Raw genomic sequence first — 21,045 nt, forward strand, 5'->3', positions numbered from 1 at the left:
CTTTAAAGTCAAAGAGGGAGAGATTATCCAGAAAGTGGGAGGGAGGGAGTCAATGATATACAATGTCACTGAGAGTTTGATGAATATTAGGTCAGGGAAAAAAAGAGCACGTTGGCTTTGGTAATTGGTAACCTTTGAAAAAATAGTTTCAGTAGAATGATGATGAAGAGCAAATCCAGTTGAGAAAAATGATGGTGTTGAGGAAGTGGAAGTAGTGAAACATACAACTTTTTCAAGAAGTTGGACCAATGCATCTTTCAGAACAGGAGGTGGGGTGGGGGAAGAAGAAATGGAAGGTAATCTTAACTAAACAAAGGATAGAAGTGATCATACAAATTAAAATCAATTATTTTGATTTTGATAATATGCAATTGGAAAGATTTTCTACAAAAAAAAAATCAGTATAACTCAGATAAGATGAGAAGTTGTGCCCTAGGGCATTCTCCTTAAAAGTTTTAATTCACACCTAGCAAATTGGCCAAAAAAAATATTGTTTATTTTCTAGTTAATATGCATTAATTTTCTCTCCTTCCCACCATCCGATTTATAAAGAACAAATAAAACCCTTGAAACAATCCTTATCAGTAGGAAGGAAGGAGGGAAGGAAGGGAGGAAGAAAGGAAGGAAGGAAGGAAGGAAGGAAGGAAGGAAGGAAGGAAGGAAGGAAGGAAGGAAGGAAGGAATAATTATTAAAGCATCCTTTTTTAATGGAGAGAAAGAACAGCAGGAAAACCAGACAACCAGTCTAACTTTGAAAAGTTATATGCTGATTTTGTTATATACTTAAAAAGAGAAAACAATCTGTATGTAGTAGAAACTTGCAGTTTCACGTGCAATCTTATTTTTCTGTTAGATTACGTATATGCAAATATCTATTCTATTTGGTGTTTGTTAGTTGAGAATAAAAATATGACATAATTTAAGCAAATAAATATTTTGAAAAGAATTAAGAAAAAGAAAATTATATAAAACAAAATACATCAATATAACTAAACAATTAAAGACAGAAACAAACAAAAATGGAATCACAAAGGAAAAGAGATGCAATCGTGACTGGATGGTGTAAAGTTCAAGAAAAGTCCTTTTTTTAGGTTGGAGGAAAGCCAAGCATGTTTGTAGAAAGAAAGATGTGATTGGAAAGAAAAAGACCAAAGATTCATGAAAGTGATGGAAGGGTTATCTGAGCAACATCATCAAGAAAATGGAGGAGAGAAAGAAAGAACAGAATAAGCATTCATACAGTGGCCACTATGTGCCATGCCCTGGGTTGAGAATGTTCAGATAAGATTAAGCAATTTTCTTTATGAAATGGTAGGTTCCCTTATAAATAATTTCCATAATTTTCTTGAAGTATTTGAGTATATAATCATATTCATCTTGTAATTTTGCTGTGAAGTATTTGAACATGTCACTTCTTAGATTACTATAAAATGCTTTTAATCATAATGCAGATTGAGTAAATTTTTGTTTGTGCATGTGTGTGTATGTATTTTAATGTTCTAATATTTCATTAAAAAATGCTTGTAGACTCCTTAGAGGAACTCTGAAAGGCATCAACACTTGGTAGCTTATATAATAAGTAATAAGGATGAAGGAATTAATGAATTTTCATTGAATTGATGATCTACCTTTAAGAGAAAAATGTCAACAAATATTCAATGAAGAGATGGGAAAGGGACATAATAAGTATAGAAATGGCTACTATAGAGAGTGAATCTTGTTAAATATAACTGAATTGTAATTATGAAGTAAATTTGTTGCTTTAAAATATCATAATTGAACTAAGCATAAAAATAAACCAACAATTATTATGTCCAAAAAAGAATTACAACAATTATTTTCACATGAGAGATCCCTAATTGCTGCTATTTTGTGTTCATAAAACATGGTCACACTATTATACTAAGTGCTGTTTTTTTTTCTGGGAGTAAAAAAATATGTGTCAGAAGGGTCTAATATGCTCACCACAGGAAGGAAGGAATCAAAAGATGTTGGAAATGCCTATCAGTTTCATTTATAAAAAAAAGGAAAGCTAGATATTGGATCTCTGATTTCATTCCTATAAAAAACTCTTCCTCTACCAATATGGTTCAACATTTGAGCTAAAAAAGTTCAAAACTACACTAAGACTTATGGAACCTCCATAAAGTCTTATAGAGGTACCTAGAGAACTGAGAGGTGAAGGGATTTACCCAAAGTCATAGGCCAATGGAAACAATCTTCCTAGGTCTTCCTGGGTTCAAGACCAACTCCCTGTCTTCCATAACATCTTGTTTTTCAAGAAAAAATAGCAAGTCAAGAGGCAATCAGTAAATAGATATCACTCTCCCATATACATCTGCAAAGCCCCCACAAAACAGCACCCCAAAACAAATCCTGGGACAGCAGAAACAGTCAAAATATGGGGTGAAACCCTCTCTTAACCCAGAAACTTGCAAGATCAGCAAAAAAAAGGTCCATCTCACTTGGGTAAAAGGGGAACACAGTCCAGGACAGGAAGTATCCCAAAAAGCCTGCAGGAAGGCCCCACCACAGCAAATCAGTGGGAAATCCTGAGCCTCGTGATGGTGGAGCAGGCAGTCACCAACACTAGGACCCTTTTGTGTGTTTCAGCAAACCCTTAATCCAGTAGGCAACCTCCAGTGGCTAGACTACTATATATGGCAGTGTAGCCATCGGGAAATACAGAAACACCCCACTGAACTCAGCACACACTAGACACCAGCACTCAGCACTAGGTGAGCTACCAGACCTCAACAGCCTCCAGATGTTCAAGCCACCTCCACACTAACCCCTCAGTGAAACTCTAGACGCAAGGGTCCCCCAAGGGCCTCAGGGCAATATCGGTACAGCGCAAAGTAAACAAGAAGTACAAGAACAAAGTACAAGAAGCCTGAGACAATGCCACTTCTCCCCCAAGAGCAGAGCTAAAATTTAAAAGAAAGGGAAAAGACAAACACACACACACACACACACACACACACACACACAAACGAGCAAAAAACAACAACAACAACACAAAATAATCTGACCATAGGAAGTTATGGTAACAGGGAAGATCAAGACATAAACTCAGAAAAGGAAAACAGTGTCAAAGCACCTATGGTCAAAACCCCAAAGAAAAATGAGAAGTGGTCTCAAGCCCAGAAAGAACTCATGGAAAAGCTCGAAAGAGAGCTTCAAAATTATATGAGAGAGGTAGGGGAAAAAAACGGGGAAAAGAAATTAGAGTGAAGTATGAAAAAGTGTCAACAGTTTTGAAAAAAGAAAATAACTACTTAAAAAGTAAAATTGGCCAAATGGAAAAGGAGATACAAAAGGTAACTAAGGAAAACAACTCTGTAAAAATTAGAATAGAGCAAGTAGAAGCTATTAGTTCTATGAGACATCAAGAATCAATCAAACAAATTCAAAAGAATGCAAACATAGAAGAAAATGTAAAATACCTCATTGGTAAAACAACTGAACCGGAAAATTGATCCAAGCAAAACAATGTCAGAATTACCGTACTACCTAAAAGGTATAATCAAAAGGAGGACCTAGACAGCATCTTTCAAGAAATTATCAAGGAAAATTTAATTATATCCTGGAATCAGAGGGTAAAACAGGCATTGAAAGAATGCACCAATCAGCTCAGGAAAGAGATCCTAAAATAAAAACTCCAAGAAATATAGTTAATTATCTCATAAATACCAACCCACTCAGTAAATTAATATTTCCTTATAAGGCATTGTCCTTAAGGAATGTATTTACTGGATATAAATGCCCTTTGAGAACAGACTGACAAAAACATGATATTGGTGTATTTGTCAAGATGCACTTCCTTTAATTCTACATTGCACTTTTATTAGGACTTGTGTTCAATATATTAAATACTCAGTTATAATGAGGGTATTTGATGATTTCCAAATTCAGGCATGTGCCCGCTTTATCACTGACAAGTTGATGTAATTCTCCTAGTAACAGTATTTTTTCCCTAAAACTGTCAGACTGAAGCTATACCAAATGTGCATCATTGAACAGACTTGGCAAGGAAATTCTTTTATGGGATCACAAACTGAAGAGAGAGAGAGAGAGAGAGAGAGAGAGAGAGAGAGAGAGAGCGCCACAGAGAGAGACAGAGAGAATAGAGACCAAGACAGAGAGAGAGAAGCGAGAAGACACATTTCAAGAGAACTCTACAAATCTATACTTTTAAAAGACATCAGAATTCTCTACTAATTAACTAAACAAAATGTAGAAATAGGTAGTACTGGATGAAGGGCTTACTCATAACAGCAGATTAGTTGACTATATGAAGAACCACTAACAACTTGGGAATTTTAAGGTGGCCTATGTCATTACAAGTCTTGTTTCATTATTGAAAAATTCTGACGGGCGGAGCCAAGATGGCAGAGTAGAAAGACGCACATACACATAGCTCCGAAAACACAAACCACAGAATGGCTAGAGGGGACCAACCCACGGTGAATTCTGCACCCAGAGGCCACGGAATATTGGAGTGAGGGAGATTTCTGTTCCGGAGAGACCTGCAAACCTCTCGTGGGGGGTCCTTCGCGCTGCGGACTGGGCGCCGGGACTGGGAGCTGAGTGCAGCCCTGCAGCAGCCACAACACCGTGAGGAAAACATCCGAGCAGGCTACGGAGACGGGATATCCTGTAACCACGCGGGTCCCTCCACCCACAGAGGGACCTGAAAACCTCTCACAAAAGGTCCGTCGCGCTGCAGACGCGGAGCCCAGCCCAGACCTGTGGCGGCTGCGGCTCCGAGAGGTACAGATCCGAGCAGGCATCAGAGACGGGATCTCCAGCGGCGGCACAAGCCCCTCCACCCACAGGTGACGAGAGTTGGTAAGAGAGTCTCTTTGGCGGGTCGAGAGGGGAGTGGGGTGCTCCCATGGCTCAGGCCCCCCCGGGAGATAGAAGCTGAGAGGCAGCTGCAGACAGGGGCTCCCCAAGCAGGCGGGAGCCTGGATCCATTGTGGAAGGTCTGTGCATAAACCCCCTGAGGGAACTGTGCCTGAGAGGCAGCCCTGCCTCAACCTGACCATCTGAACTTAATTCTCACACTGAATAGCAGCCCTGCCCCCGCCAAAAGCCCTAAGGCGGGAAGCAGCATTTGAATCTCAGTCCCCAAACGCTGGCTGGGAGGACCAGGAGGTGAGGTGGGTGTGAGGAGAATATTCAGAGGTCAAGCCACTGGCTGGGGAGAATGCCCAGAAAAGGGAAAAGAAATAAAACTATTGAAGGGTACTTTCTCGGAGAAAAGACACTTCCTCCTTTCCTTTCTGATGAGGAAGAACAATGCTTACCATCAGGCAAAGACACAGAAATCAAGGCTTCTGTGTCCCAGCCCACCCAAGGGGCTCAGGCCATGGAAGAGCTCAAAAAGAATTTTGAAAATCAAGTTAGAGAGGTGGAGGAAAAACTGGGAAGAGAAATGAGAGGGATGAAAGAGAAGCATGAAAAGCAGATCAGCTCCCTGCTAAAGGAGAACCAAAAAAATCTTGAAGAAATTAACACCTTGAAAACTAGCCTAACTCAATTGGCAAAAGAGGTTCAAAAGGCCAATGAGGAGAAGAATGCTTTGAAAAACAGAATTAGCCAAATGGAAAAGGAGATTCAAAAGCTCACTGAAGAAAATAGATCTTTCAAAACTGGAATGGCACAGATGGACGCTAAGGACTTTATGAGAAAGACAGATATCACAGAACATAGCGAGAAGATTCGAAAAATGGAAGATAATGTGAAATATCTTATTGGAAAAACAACTGACCTGGAAAATAGAATCAGGAGAGACAATGTAAAAATTCTGGGACTACCTGAAAACCATGATCAAAAGAAGAGCCTAGACATCATCTTCCATGAAATTACCAAGGAAAACTGCCCTGAGATTCTAGAACCAGAGGGCAAAATAAATATTCAAGGAATCCGAAGAACACCGCATGAAAGAGATCCAAAAAGAGAAACTCTTAGGAACATTGTGGCCAAATTCCAGAATTCCCAGGTGAAAGAGAAAATATTGCAAGCAGCTAGAAAGAAACAATTCAAGTATTGTGGAAATACAATCAGGATAACACAAGATCTAGCAGCCTCTACATTAAGGGATCGAAGGGCATGGAATAGGATATTCCAGAAGTCAAAGGAACTAGGACTAAAACCAAGAATCACCTACCCAGCAAAACTGAGTATAATACTTCAGGAGATAAAATGGTCTTTCAATGAAATAGAGGATTTTCAAATTTTCTTGATGAAAAGACCAGAGCTAGAAAGAAAATTTGACTTTCTAACACAAGAATGAAGAGAACCATGAAAAGGTGAACAGCAAAGAGAAGTCATAAGGGACTTACTAAAGGTGAACTGTTTACATTCCTACATAGAAAGACAATATTTGGAACTCTTGAAACATTTCAGTATCTGGGTACTGGGTGGGATTACACACACACACATGCACACATGCACACATACATAGAGACAGAGTGCACAGAGTGAATTGAAGAGGATGGGATCATATCTTAAAAAAAAAAATGAAATCAAGCAGTGAGAGAGAAATATTGGGAGGAGAAAGGGAGAAGTTGAATGGGGCAAATTATCTCTCATAAAAGAGGCAAGCAAAAGACTTATTAGTGGAGGGATAAAGAGGGGAGGCAAGAGAAAAACATGAGGTCTATCCCATCACATTCCACTAAAGGAAAGAATAAAATGCACACTCATTTTGATAGGAAAACCTATCTCATAATACAGGAGAGTGGGGGACAGGGGCACAAGCAGGGTGGGGGGGAGGATGGAGGGGAGGGCATGGGGAGGAGAATGCAATCCGAGGTTGACACTCATGGGGAGGGAAAGGATCACAAGAGAATAGAAGTAATGGGGGACAGGATAGGATGGAGGGAAATATAGTTAATCCTATACAACACAACTAGTATGGAAATCATTTGCAAAACTACACAGATTTGGCCTATATTGAATTGCTTGTCTTCCAAGGGGAAGGGGTGGAGAGGGAGGGAGCTAAAGAAGTTGGAACTCAAAGTGTTAGGATCAAATGTAATGTTCTTACCACTGGGAAATAAGAAATACAGGTTAAGGGGTCAAGAAAGCTATCGGGCCCTACAGGACAAAAGAGAAGACGGAGACAAGGGCAGGGAGGGAGGATAGAGGAGAGAGCAGATTGGTCACAGGGGCAATAAGAATGCTTGGGTGTGGGGGGGGGAGGGGATAAAAGGGGAGAAAATTTGTAACCCAAAATTTTGTGAAAATAAATGTTAAAAGTTAAATTTAAAAAAAAAGATATCTAGGTATCAGATAACTACATGAGAAATCTGGGATTCAAAAAGTTTTGTTTAAATGAAAATTAAGAATGGTTACTGGGATACCAGGAACTTAATGTTAGTTAACATTGGTAATTGTTTAGTTAGCACTGATTTGTATGGTTCATGTTTAAGCTTTCTTGTTTATCTTGATGACATGTAAATCTCCCTTTTTCAAAACAAGCCTATTGTGAGCCATCTAAGTTTAATTGTACCTGACAATGTAAAAATGCAATTTTGTGAACTGAACAACAACAACAAAAAAAACCACTTCAATGTGTTGTTTGAGCCTAGCCCTGCGTGGCTGGGAAACTAAACTATTGCTAAGTGCTTTTAGCTATGTTAACTATGTTGTATTGTTTCATTTCAATTATCAAACCATGTTTTCTGGGAGACCCTGTCAAGTTTTCTGTATAGACTCTTGGATCTGTCTGTCACCTCCATTGCCCCTGCTCCTGAGTGGACTTTGAAAGGGCCTGAAGAAGATGACATCAGACAGAGACAGCTTTCCCAAGACCTACATGAAGATCTAGTTTTACATATCTTTGTTGGTCTACAGGCGAAGCCTTTGGCTTGCCTTTGACCAAAAGGAGGGAATGTTAATATTTAATATAAATTTTAGACTTTAATAAGGGCCAAAGTTTGAATTAAGAAGAGTCTGGACCTAATAGTCTCCTTTGTTTAGAGGAAAACACAGATACCTGGGGTTGTAACTTCAGCTTTTGTCAAACTCTGTTAAGGCCTGTTTAGGACAGGATATCTGTTATCTGGGTGATGGGACCTTTTCCTTATCTTAAATCACAGAGATATGCTACAGAATGAAGATGCCCATAGCTTGGGATCATAAAACCCAACTGACGCCACTTTTGTTTACAATGTGTCTATCTAAGAGAATTCTTTTCTCATGGCAAAATGTACTTAAGACAGTCGATTTCTGTACTAAGTCAGCCAGTTCTGATCCTGGCTCCATAGCGCTATGTAACCGTTTTCTTTATGGGGAATTGATCGATTAATTAATTAAATCATAAAATGTGAAAAAAAAAAGAAAAATTCTAAGTATATTCACACTGTAAAATGAAAAGTATAAACAGTGATGTAACTGTGGATCCACTGAAATATTGAGCACATAGTCAGATGCTAAAATTATTAATTTCTATGCAAATGTCATTGCAAATAGTGTAAATGACATCTTCATCATCACAAAATGCAACAATGAAATAATAAATATACAACCAGTGTTCAGTATTATGTTAGGTCACAGAGTCATAGATTTAAAATTGGAAGAAATTTTAGAAGCTGCCTAGTCCAAACTCTTTTTTTAAGCTGAGGAAACTGAGATCACGGATGTTAAGTGACTTGCCCACGATCACAAAGATAACAAGTAGGAGAGATTAAATTTGAACTGAGGATCTTTGACCCCAAAGTTAGTGTTCTTTGCACTATGCCACACTGAAAATAAATACGTTATATAGTTCCTGCCTTTCAGGAGCTCATGTTCTCATTAGGGAGACAAGATGCCATACATGAAATTACTGGAAAATAATAAATGGAAACATAATTAAATAGATTTATGATACAAACAGGAATATGTAAGAATTTTAAGATGCAAGAAAATAAAATGAGCTAAAGTCATGTTGATGAAAACAGCAGCAGCTTCATTCTGGTTATAGATATTGAGTCTGATTATGATGTTTATGCAATCCATTTATAACATTTTCTCTTTGTTGCTGTCGTTTAAGTGACTTCCAAGTCATTCTCCTAAGTTCCTCAGTGACTTCAGCACCTGTCCACCTGTCTCATGACCTTCTCTATTCTATACTCTGCCATTATCTTCAAAGACTTTAAAGACATATTAATGAATCCTCTAAGACTCTGATCATATGACTTTCTCTATTATACTTTAACCAAATATTGTCATCATCACATGCATCTTAAAACCCATCTTTCCTCCCTTGTTGGGGTTACAGAGTAGTAGATAACTCGACTCTTTGTTCAATGTCCCTATATCCTTGATTTCAGTAATTCAGGTTTCTTCTAGGACTTTGCTCCATCAATTATCACATATTTCATATATTTTCAATTGTTCCCTTTCTATTGACTCCTTATTGTCTGGCAATAGTCATTAGGTATTTATTACGAACCTGGTTTGTGCCAGGCACTGTGCTAAATTCAAGGGATACAAAGAAAGGCAAAAAATAGTGCCTGATCTCAAGGAGCTTAGTTTAGTTGGGAAGCCAAAAAGAAAACAACTACATAAAAACAAGCTATGCACAGGATAAGTTGCAGGTAATCAATATTGCAAAAGCACTCACATTAAAGGGAATCAGGAAAGACCTCTCATAAATAGTAGGATTTTAGCTACAGCTCTTAATGTTCAGGTCTTCCCACCCCTCAAAAAATAACCTTCTCTTGATTCTTCTATCCCATATAGCTACTGTTTCATCTCCTCTCTTTTCCTTCAGAAATCTCTTTTAAAATGTCAGCCATACCCATTGCCTCAACTGGCTTGTTGCCCATTCTCCTCAACATCTTCCACCTAACCTTGCTTCTGCCCCTACTCCCAAGTCCACTGAAGTTACTCTTTCAGTGCTCAGCAATGAACCTTTCTTTATCAGTCCAATGACCTTTGTTCAGCCTTCATCCTCCTTTAATCCCTCTGAAGCATCTGTTGCTATTGAAGCTTCTATCCCTCTGGCTGCTTTTTTGTCCTTTGGGTTAGCAGCACTATTCTGTACTGGTTCCTTTCCTCTCTATCTCTTTTCTGTTTCCTTTGGTTATTTTTGACTCTTTTGCCTCAAGGCAAGTGAGTGTTTTTTTCCACAGGATGCTTTTTTTCCCCCTTACTTCCCCTAGCTTTCTTATTAACATCATTCAGTCCCACAACTTTAACTATTCCAAATCTATAAAGAAAAACATCTGTTGCAATATTTCAGGTGTAACATTCTGGGAATCTGAAACATGGTGGTAACAATGGGCTTAGGCAAGGAGATATCTAAAAGACGTTAAAAGAAAGAACTGAGAGGACTAGGTGGCAATATGCAGGATCAAGGCAAAAATAAATGCATCAAAAGGACTCTATAAAACTAAGCTTGGAATTCTATGATTACTGATGATATTATCAAAAATGGGGAAAAATTGGAACAGGAAAGCTGGCTTAGATGAAACATGGCTTTAGGCATATTTTTTGACATAAGAAGAGGATGCCCAAATACTAGGCAACTATGTGGTCTGTGTGCTGGGTCTGGAGTCAGGAAGATTTGAGTTCAAATCTGGTCTCAGACACTTACTACATGTGTGATCCTGGACAAGTCACTTAACCCTACTACTACTACTACTACTACTACTACTACTACTACTACTACTACTACTACTTCATCTGTAAAATGAGCTGGAGAAGGAGATGGCAGACCACTGCAGTATCTTTGCCAAGAAAACCCCAAATGGGGTCACAGAGTCAGACACAACTGAAAAACAACTAAACAGTAAAATCTAGATACACCAAATGGTTTTGCTTAAACACCTTTTGTACTGTTTTGCAGCTATACCTCCCCATAAAAACGAATGTATCTGACTCTTTGTTAAATCAATATTTATTCACAAAAACCAATCTTGTTTCTTCATCCTTCCAGGTATTTGACTAATTTGTGTCACTGTGGGAGAACTACTAAGGTTTTTCTCAGAAAAGCTCTATCTTTTGTTTTTCTAATTTAATCCTAGTCCTATTTTTTAGGTACCTAATACCTTCCCCTGTCTTTCCTTGATTTGTTTAAGTTCTAGCTCCTCTCATGCTTAACAAACACCCAAAGACAAGAAAACATTTTCATTGCTGAATCTAATAGATTTAGTTATTTGATTTCATTATCTCACAGAATCATAAAATTACAGACCAGAAGGGACCTCGTAAACAGTCTATTTCAACTTGCAGCTGAATAGGAATACTTTCTCCAGGATGATTACAGAAAAACCGGGAAAGATTTACATGAATTGATGCACAGTAAAATGAGCAGATCCAGAGGAACTTGTACACAAAAACAGCAATATTATGCAATGAACAACTTTGAGTGACTTAGTTATTCTCAGAAATAAAACGATCTGAGACAATCCCAAAGGATTTATCATTAAGCATGCTATCTCCCTCCAGAGAAAGAACTCATAGTGTCTAAATACAGCATGAAGCATGTTATTTTTCACTTTCTTTCTTCATTTCTCTTTTATTTGAGTCTTCTTGTACAAAATGATTGATATGGAAATGCTTTACATAATTGCACATGTGTAAACTATATAGGATTGCTTACTGTCTAGGGGGAGAGGAGAAGGAAGGGAGGGGAAAATAGAATTTGAAGCTCAAACTTTTAAAAATTGTTTTAACATGTAATTGGGGGAAAACAAAATGTTATTTTTTTAAAAAAGAATACTTTCTCCAACAAACCTGGAAAGTTGCAATCCAGTTTGTTCTGGAAAATCTTGTAATAGCTCTAATTATTAGCAAGTTCTTCCTGACATCGAGCCTACATTTGTCTCTCTGCAATTTTGATTCATTGTTCTTCATTCTATTCTCTGTGTATAAGCATGACAAATTAATTCCTTCTTCCATGTGACAGCACATCACATATTTTAGGAAAGTTATCTTGTACCTACCAAGTTTTAACTTTTCCATCCTAAACATTCTTGGGCTTTTTTCAACTGATACTTACATGGAAAGAACCATCATCTGGTTATTACCCTTGAAGATTCTCAGGAAAAAAAAAATATATATATATATATATATCCAATTACATGTAAGGATAGTTTTCAACATTCATTTTTATAAGATTTTGAATTCCAAATTTTTCTTCATCCCTCATTCTCTCCTCCCTCTTCAAGACAGGAAGAAGTCTGACATAGGTTATACATATCCAATCATAATAAACATGTTTCTACATTAGTCACATTGTGAAAAAAAGAATGAAAATAAAAGAGAAAAATAGTGAGAAAAAAACAAAACAGAGAAAATAATATGATCCGATCTACATTCAGACTCTTAGAAAATATAAAAGTGCTTCCTAAAGTGTGTTTTCCTAAACTAAACACAATATTTCAGGTAGAGTCTGACCAGGGCAAACTACAATGGGACTTATTAGTTCAGTCTAGGACTAGGAACTATGTCACCCTCAATTTAAAGTAGGGCCAAAAAAGTTTTCCTGGCTGCAACAGCATGGTGTTCATTCATATGGAGCATATAAAGGCACTATAACTCCTAAATCATTTTAAGTTAAGCCAATATTGGGCAGATGTTACCAATTATGTAGTTATGAAATTGATTTTTAGAACCCAAGTAAGACTTTATATTTATATTTTAAAAATTCTTTCTTATGATAACTGGATAAAAGTACAAGATTATAAAGACCTTTTTGTATAATGATTATAATACAGATTACTTCATATGTTTTTAATTTTTACAATGTTTATAAATTTAATAAATATACCATATATCTAGGCAAACAACATCTATGGAATGCTATATCAATCAAGTACCTTTTGAAATAAAGAAAGAAGGAAAGGAGAAAGGGAGGGAGGGAAGAAGAAAGGAAAAAAGAAAGACAGGAGGAGAAAATGAAGGCAGAGGAGGGAAAAGTAAGAAGGGAGAAAGGAAGAAAAGGAAGGGACAAAGGAAAGCAGGGAGAGAGGAAGGAAGAAGAAACGATCATTTGACCTGACCTTTTATAGATGAAATAATGCTGATTTTGTGGTCTTCTCTTCCTTTTCTACAAGTATAAAAACCATAGAACTTTTCCAAGAATCAAATTGAGCTTCACTGCCCTATAGTTTTAGTCTCTGTTCTTTTTCCTTTTTGGGGGGGAGAGGGAACCTTTTGTAAATCCTATGGAATCTCTCCCTTTTCACATGATTTCTAAAAACTACCTGACAGTGACTCAGCAATAACATTTGATTATATAGCTCTTTCATATTGGTATGTATTTATATTTTCTATCATCATTATTGGTTAGATCTCATAATATAATACAATAATCTTATTTAGAAAAAAAATATTATCTTATACTGATATAGAAAGAAAACTTTTTTTACACCAACAGAATTTCTGCCAATGTCCTTTCAAATCCCACCACACTCCATAGACCCATTATATTGTATATAACAATATTTTTAAAGAAAAGGAAGAAGAAAATCAGCAAAACTAATAAGTACATCAAAAAATCTAGAGAACATAAAGTGTACCAAATGCATGGATATCTCACCTCTGCAAAAGGATGGGATAGGGACATCATCTGTCCATTCTTTGGGATCATGCTTGTTCTTTTTAATATTGCAACATTCACTTTTGATTGTTTTGTAGTTATATTGTAATCATTTTGTTTTTTCTTTTTTGGCTTTACTTACTTCATTAGGCATCAGATCTAGTATAACTATGCATGCTTCTTTGTATTCAACATATTCATTATTTCTTGCTGCACAGTAATATCCCATTTCATTCACTTACTGCAACTTATTCAGCTACTCTTCGACTTTTATATTATATTATTATATCTTCTACTTTTTTCCCAATTCTTTGCTAATATAAAAAGTTCTACTTTAAATATTTTTGGGTTGTAGACTTTCTTCTTACCAGTGACCTTCTTGGGGCACAAGTCTAATAGTAGAATCTCCAGGTCAAAGGCTTTAGATATTTGTTCACTTTATTATCATTATTCCAAACTCATTTTCACAATGTTGTACTGATTCATAATACTACTAAAAGTTAATTAGGATGCTTATTTTCTCACAATCATAACAAAATTGACATTCATCTTGTGTCATCTTTGCCAATTTGTTTGATGAAAGTTTAAACCTCAGGACTCTTTTGAATTGTATTTCTCTAATTACTCATGATTTGGAGCATTCTCTCATGAGGTTAATAGTCTGCAATTCCTTTGAGAACTGCTTGTTCAGATCCTTTGGACACTTATCTATTGACCCATTTAACCTGTCTCATGGATTGAAGAATAACATGTAGATATAAATGTGTGTTTCTATTAGTGGTCTAACCCTTATCTTATAATTGATACAAAGACTTTTTTTCCTATTTGCCTGCTTCCCTTCATTCTAGATGTAATAAATTTTTGTGCATAAGTTTTCCAGTTCCATGCAAACTTATTTTCCTTATCTTTTGCGATTACCTTTATCCTTTGTTTCATGAAGATATATCTCCTCATAATATATGAACTATTTTTCTTTAATATTTTTATGATATGATATTTAATAAAAGACATGATTATATTTGGAAAAATGCAGTGTTTTCAATGATTCTCCCAAAGCTTCTCCTTAAAACAAAACATCTCCAATATCAATATTCTTTTGACAATACTAATACAAACAAAGGAATATCACAATCTTCAAAACTTTAATCATAGATCCAGCAAAGATCAATATAGAGATATATGACATCTTCAATAGCCAATAGGATATTACTGATAACAATTTGTGAGCAAGAAGTGACATAAAGAGATATCAACCAAGAAACGTATGACTGGTGTTGTTGACACTAGAAAGAAGGGCTAGTCATGTATCAAGAATGAAGTATTAGAGATGGGTAGCTCATATAGAGAGGCAGTTAAGTGATGCAGCAAATAAAGTGCTAGGCCTAGAGTCAGGCAAGCTAAGCTCATTTCTGGCTTCAGACACTTATGAGCTGGGTGACTCCAGGCAAATCACTTTACACTGTTTGCCTCAGTTTCCTCATTTGTAAAATGGACTGGAGAAGAAAATGGCAAATCACTTCAAGTGCCTTTATCAAGAAAACTCTAAATGGGATCATGCAGAGTCAGACACAACTCAAACAATGTAAATGACAAACCTGCATGTTATACTGTATTCATGTAAATTTAAAATAAATTAACAAATTCCCTCATCATATTTTGTGAATTCCCAACACAGATGAATGGAAAGACCCATGCCTTTCAAGAATTGCACAGGATGGAATGGTTGTGATCTGTGATACTGGAAAGAGTAACTACCTAAATGAAAGCACAAATTCACTAAGATGCAGAAATATAAGAAAAAAGGAGTACATGGAAAATTAAGAACGAAATTTACCACAATTCATTTGGCTTCACTGTTCTGAAGAATCAAAACAATAAAGCAAGGATTTTTCAATAATATTTTCCACTTAAACAGTGAAGACATGTTGGTTGATTTCCTGCCTTTTTTCTTCAAAGTTTCTAAATATCCCCAGTACTGTTAAAGAAATTGAACAAGAGCTCTGTAAAAAGACAGGATATCCTCATAAATGGAATAAAGTAAATGGATTACAAATTGCAGCAGAATAGGTTCCCTCCTGAGATGGCCTGTTCTCAAACAACATAAAAATCTGTACCAAAAAAAGAAAAAAAAAACTTTCATTTTATCTCCTACTCCCTTTTCTGGTGTCTGAAACCATTCCTCTTTTTAAGAAAATAAGTTACTCCTCCCCTACTAAGTTTGGTACTTAGATTTCTATAGATAGATTTCTCCATATTTGTTTTTAATATATTTCTGAATGACATTAGAAAGATTTATTCACTATCCTTGTCATCCAATTCCATTTCCCCTGTTAAGAATCATGCTGAAACAATCACACTGTGAAAGGAATTTTTCTGGTAGATTTAGTACTTCATTGCAATGCAAGGACTTAAAAAATCACCAATGGTCTCTTAAGGCAAAATGCCTTCCACATCTAGAGAAAGACCTATGGAATTGAATCGCAGACTGAAGCAGATCATTTTCATTTGTATTATGTTTTGGCTTGTTTTATGGATTCTCCCATTCATTTTAATTCTTCTGTGCAACATGACTAAGGTAAAAATGTATTTAATAGGAAGGTATGTATAGAACCTATATAAAATTGTATGCTGTTTTAGGGAGGGAGAGGGGAGGTAGGGGGAGAAGGGAGAGAAGGAGGGGAAAAAAATCTAAGACATATGGAAGTGATTGTAGAACATTGAAAACGAATAAAATAACAAAAAAATTTAAAAATTAAAAAAGAAGCATCATACTGAGGATATTTTCTAATGAAGGTTTATAGAGGATAGTAATAGTACAGGACTCAGTTTTTGTGTGATAATTTTAACATCTCACTTGATCTCTTTCAGTTTAACTTCAATTGAACAAATGTCTTTAAGTTGGTTGGTTGTTGTCCTTCATCTTCAAAGAGGACCAAAATGACATCACCATGATAAAGTGAAATTTCAGTGTGTCCAACTGTGGATCAGACCAATATGACTCAGAATGCTCTACCACAGGTTGGGCACAGATAGTCCATGTGAATATTTGGAGTGGATATCCCAAATTTGTGCATTCTGCGTTTACTTCGTGCTGTCTCAATTTTTCTTTGCTCAAAGAGCACAGCACCTTTTCTGATGTGGATATGCCCTGTTGAGCAGTCTTGTGCCAGTGTCTCTCATGTTGCCCAGCCAAATCCAAAGATCTTGAGAGAGACCTTGAGAGTGTCCTTGTATTGCTTCTTTTGGCCACCATGTGATCATCTGCCCCATGAGAGTTCTCCATAAAATAGTATTTTTGGCAAGTGTATATTTTTCATTCAAACAAAGTGGCCAGCCCATTAGAGTTGCACCCTCTGAAGCATAGTTTGAATACTTGGCAATTCAGTTTGAGCAAGGACTTCAGTGTCTGATACCTTATCCTGCCAGGTGATCCTCAGAATCTTCCTAAAGACAGTTCAAATGGTAGGCAAGGAATATAGCAACCTCCTGTTTGATAAACCCAAGGACCCCAGCTTCTGGGATAAGAACTCACTGTTTGACAAAAATTGCTGGGAAAACTGGATAACAGTGCGGCGGAAATTAGGCATAGATGCATGCCTGATACAGTACACAAGAATAAAGTCCAAATGGGTACATGATTTAGGTATAAAGACTGATACCATGAATAAACTCGAGAAGCAAGGAATAGTGTATTTATCAGATTTATGGAGAAGGGAAGAATTTTTTACTAAAGAAGAGATAGAAAGCATTATGAAATGCAAGATGGATAATTTTGATAACATTAAACTGAGAAGTTTTTGCACAACCCAACCCAATGCAACCAAAATTTGGAGGGATGTAGTAAATTGGGAAAGAATTTTTACAGCTAAGCTTGGGGATAAAGGCCTCATTTCCAGAATATATAGAGAACTGACTCAAATGTATAACCATACAAGTCATTCCCCAATTGATAAATGGTCAAAGGATATGAACAGGCAATTTTCAGAGGAAGAAATTAAAGCTATCTATAATCATATGAAAAAATGCTCCAAATCACTATTGATTAGAGAGATGCAAATCAAAACAACTCTGAGGTACCACATCACACCTATAAGATTGGCAAACATGACAGAACAAGAAAATGATAAATGCTAGAGAGGATGTGGGAGAGTTGGAACACTAATTCATTGTTGGTGGAGCTGTAAGCTCATCCAACCATTCTGGAGAGCAATTTGGAACTATGCCCAAAGGGCTGCAAAAATGTGTATACACTTTGACCCAGCAATATCACTTCTAGGACTGTATCCCCAAGAGATCATAAAAATGGGAAAGGGTCCCACATGTACAAAAATATTTATAGCAGCATTCTTTGTAGTTGCCAAAAACTGCAAATCAAGGGGATGCCCTTCAATTGGGGAATGGCTGAATAAATTATGGTATATGAATGTAATGGAGTGCTATTACGCCATAAGAAATGATGAACAAGAAGACTTCAGAGAGGCCTGGAAGGACTTATACTATCTGTTGCTGAGCGAAAGGAGCAGAACCAGGAGAACTTTGTGCACAGCAACGACTACAGTGTGCAAGAGTTTTTTCTGGTAGACTTGGAATTTCGTAATAATGTAAGAACTTATTTAAAAAAAATCCCAGTGGTGGTTTTCTAAGGCAAAATGTCTTCCACACTCAGAGAAAGAAATATGGAAGTCATTCGCAGAATATAGCAGATCAAGTTTGTGTGTGTGTGTTTTTGTGTATCATGTTTTGATTTGTTATATGATTTCTTCCATTTATTTTAGTTCGACTACATAGCATGACTATAGTGAAAACGTACTTAATAGGAAAGTATATGTAGGACCTATACAGAATTGTATGCTGTCATGGGGAGGGAGGGGGGTAGTGGGGGGTAGGTGTGGGGGGGATAAAAACTTAATTTCATGGCAATGATTGTAAAACATTAAAAAATAATAATAATTAAATTAAATTAAAAAAATAAAATTGAAAAAAAAAGACAGTTCAAATGGAAACAATTCAGTTTCCTGGCATGGTGCTAGTAAACTATCCATGTTTCACAAGCATATAACAATGAGATCAGCACAACGACTCTGTAGACCTTCAGTTTGGTAGTCAGTCTAATACCTCTTCTCTCCCAAACTTTTCTTTAGAGCCTCCCAAACATCGAGCTATCTCTGGCAACGTGTGCATCAACCTCATTGTCACTGTGTACATCCTGGAAAGTACACTACCAAGGTAAGTGAACTTACCCACAGCATTCAAAACTTCTCTATTTGTTGTAACTGATGGTTCCATGTATGGATGGTGTGGTGGTGGCTGATGGAGCACCTGTGTTTTCTTGGTGTTAATTATTAGACCAAAATTAGTGCAGGCAGCAGAGAATTGATACATACTTCGTTGCATCTCAGCATCAGAGACTGCTATGAGTGCACAATCATCTGCAAACAGAAAATCATGCACCAACACTCCCTCCACTTTGGTCTTGGCTTGTAGTCTTTTCAAATTGAAGAACTTACCATCAGTACAGTAGTTGACCTTGATGCCGTGTTCATCTTCATTGAAATCATTTGTCAACATGACTGAAAACATCATGCTAAGAAGCATGGGAGCAAGTACACAGTCCTGTTTCACTCCACTGGTGACTGGAAAGGCACAAGAGTATTGTCTATTATTCAGAACCTGGGCAAACATGCCATCATGAAATTGATATACAATATTGATGAACTTCTCCAGGCAACCAAATTGTAACATAACTTTCCATAAGTCCTCAAAGGCCTTGGTCAGGTCTATAAACATTATGTACAGACCTTTGTTTTGCTCCTAGCACTTCTCCTGAAGTTGTCAGGCAGCAAAGACCATATCAACTGTTTCTCAACTCTTTCTGAAGCCACACTGGTTCTCAGGTATATGATCATCTTCCAGGTGAAGAATCAGCCTATTAAGGAGGACTCTAGCAAGAATTTTGCCAGCAATGAGTAAGAGAGAGATCCCCCTGTGATTATCACAGGACAATCTATTCCCTTTACCTTTATAGAGATGGACAATGGAGGCATCCTTGAACTCCAGGGGGATAACCTCCTCTTGCCTGGAAAATTTCATTCAGCTTTTGTATGAGCAATGGTCTCTCTACATTGTAAATCTCAGTTGGAATAGAATCAGCACCAGGTGCTTTGCCACATGAAAGGAGCCTAATGACCTTCAAAACCTCTTCTTCAGTTGGAAGTTTAATTAAGGAGGGATTGACTTCAATCTGAGGTAAATCGTCAAAGGCCTCAGCATTGATTGATGATGGGAACATGATGGAAGTGTTCAGTCCATCTCTCTAGGATCATGTCCTTATCAGTAATCAATGTGGCTCCATCAGCACTGAGTAATTGTGATGCGTCATAGGTTTTTGTTCCATAAATAGCTTTCCGGGAATCAAAAAAGTGTTTTGGATTGTTATGATCAGCATAAGACTGAATTTCATCTGCCTTCTTCATGAGCCAGGAATGCTGCATCTCTCTATGCTTTGCTTGTACTTTGCTTTTGATGGAATTAAATGCTGCCTTCTTAGAAGTAGATGAACTATCCTGCTGATAAATCCTGTGGAGTACTCATTTTTCATTTAGTAGCTTCTGAATTTCCCCAACATTTTTATCAATCCAGTCTTGGTGTTTGTGAGTGTTCTGACCCAGAAGAGCAAATGCAGTATTGTACACCAAATCTCTGAAAACTGCCCGCTCCTTTTCTGCTCCACTGTTGCCAAATGTGTGTTGGCTTAACTTTCCCTCCAAGTTAGCAACAAACTGTTCACACTCAGAGAAGAGCTCTAATTTGTTGACATTAATTCTTCTCTGACTCATTTTGCCTTGGGGGCAGCATTTTTGATGAATACAAATATTTAGCTTGGAAAGGATAAGTCTATGATCAGTCCAGCACTCTGCACCACACATTGCCTTTGTCACTCTCACATCTTGTCTGACTCTTTTCCTTACAATCACATAGTCTACTAGATGACAATGTTTGCTACGAGGTTGCATCCATGAAGTTTTATTGCCTTTAGGTAAATAGAAGACAGTGTTGGTGACAAGGTCATGCAGTGCACAAGTATTCAGCAGTAAATGACCATGGCTGTTGCTGTTTCCAACTCCATTCTCCCATAGGACTCCCTGCCAAGTTTGGGAGTCTGAGCCTAACCTAGCATTAAAGTCGCCCAGAATTATAAGCTTGTCCTCTTTTGGCACATTGACAATAATGGCCTCTAGGTCTTCATAAAATTTTTCTTTGACTTCATCAGGGTTTGTTGAGGTGGGAGCATAGGCATTGACGATGATGGCATGGCGTTTTCCTGCAAGTGGCAATCACATTGTCATGAGCCTGTCATTCACTCCTTTTGACAGGCATACCAACTTGCTGATTAGAACAGTTTTGATCGCAAAACCCACACCAGTTTCATATGCTCCTCTTAACTGTGCCCACTCCAGAAAAATGTGTGTCCAGCTCCAACTTCAGTAAGCTAGCCTTCATTT

The sequence above is a fragment of the Notamacropus eugenii genome, chromosome 6 (assembly GCF_028372415.1).
Source record: "Notamacropus eugenii isolate mMacEug1 chromosome 6, mMacEug1.pri_v2, whole genome shotgun sequence".
NCBI classification, from domain to species: domain Eukaryota; kingdom Metazoa; phylum Chordata; class Mammalia; order Diprotodontia; family Macropodidae; genus Notamacropus; species Notamacropus eugenii.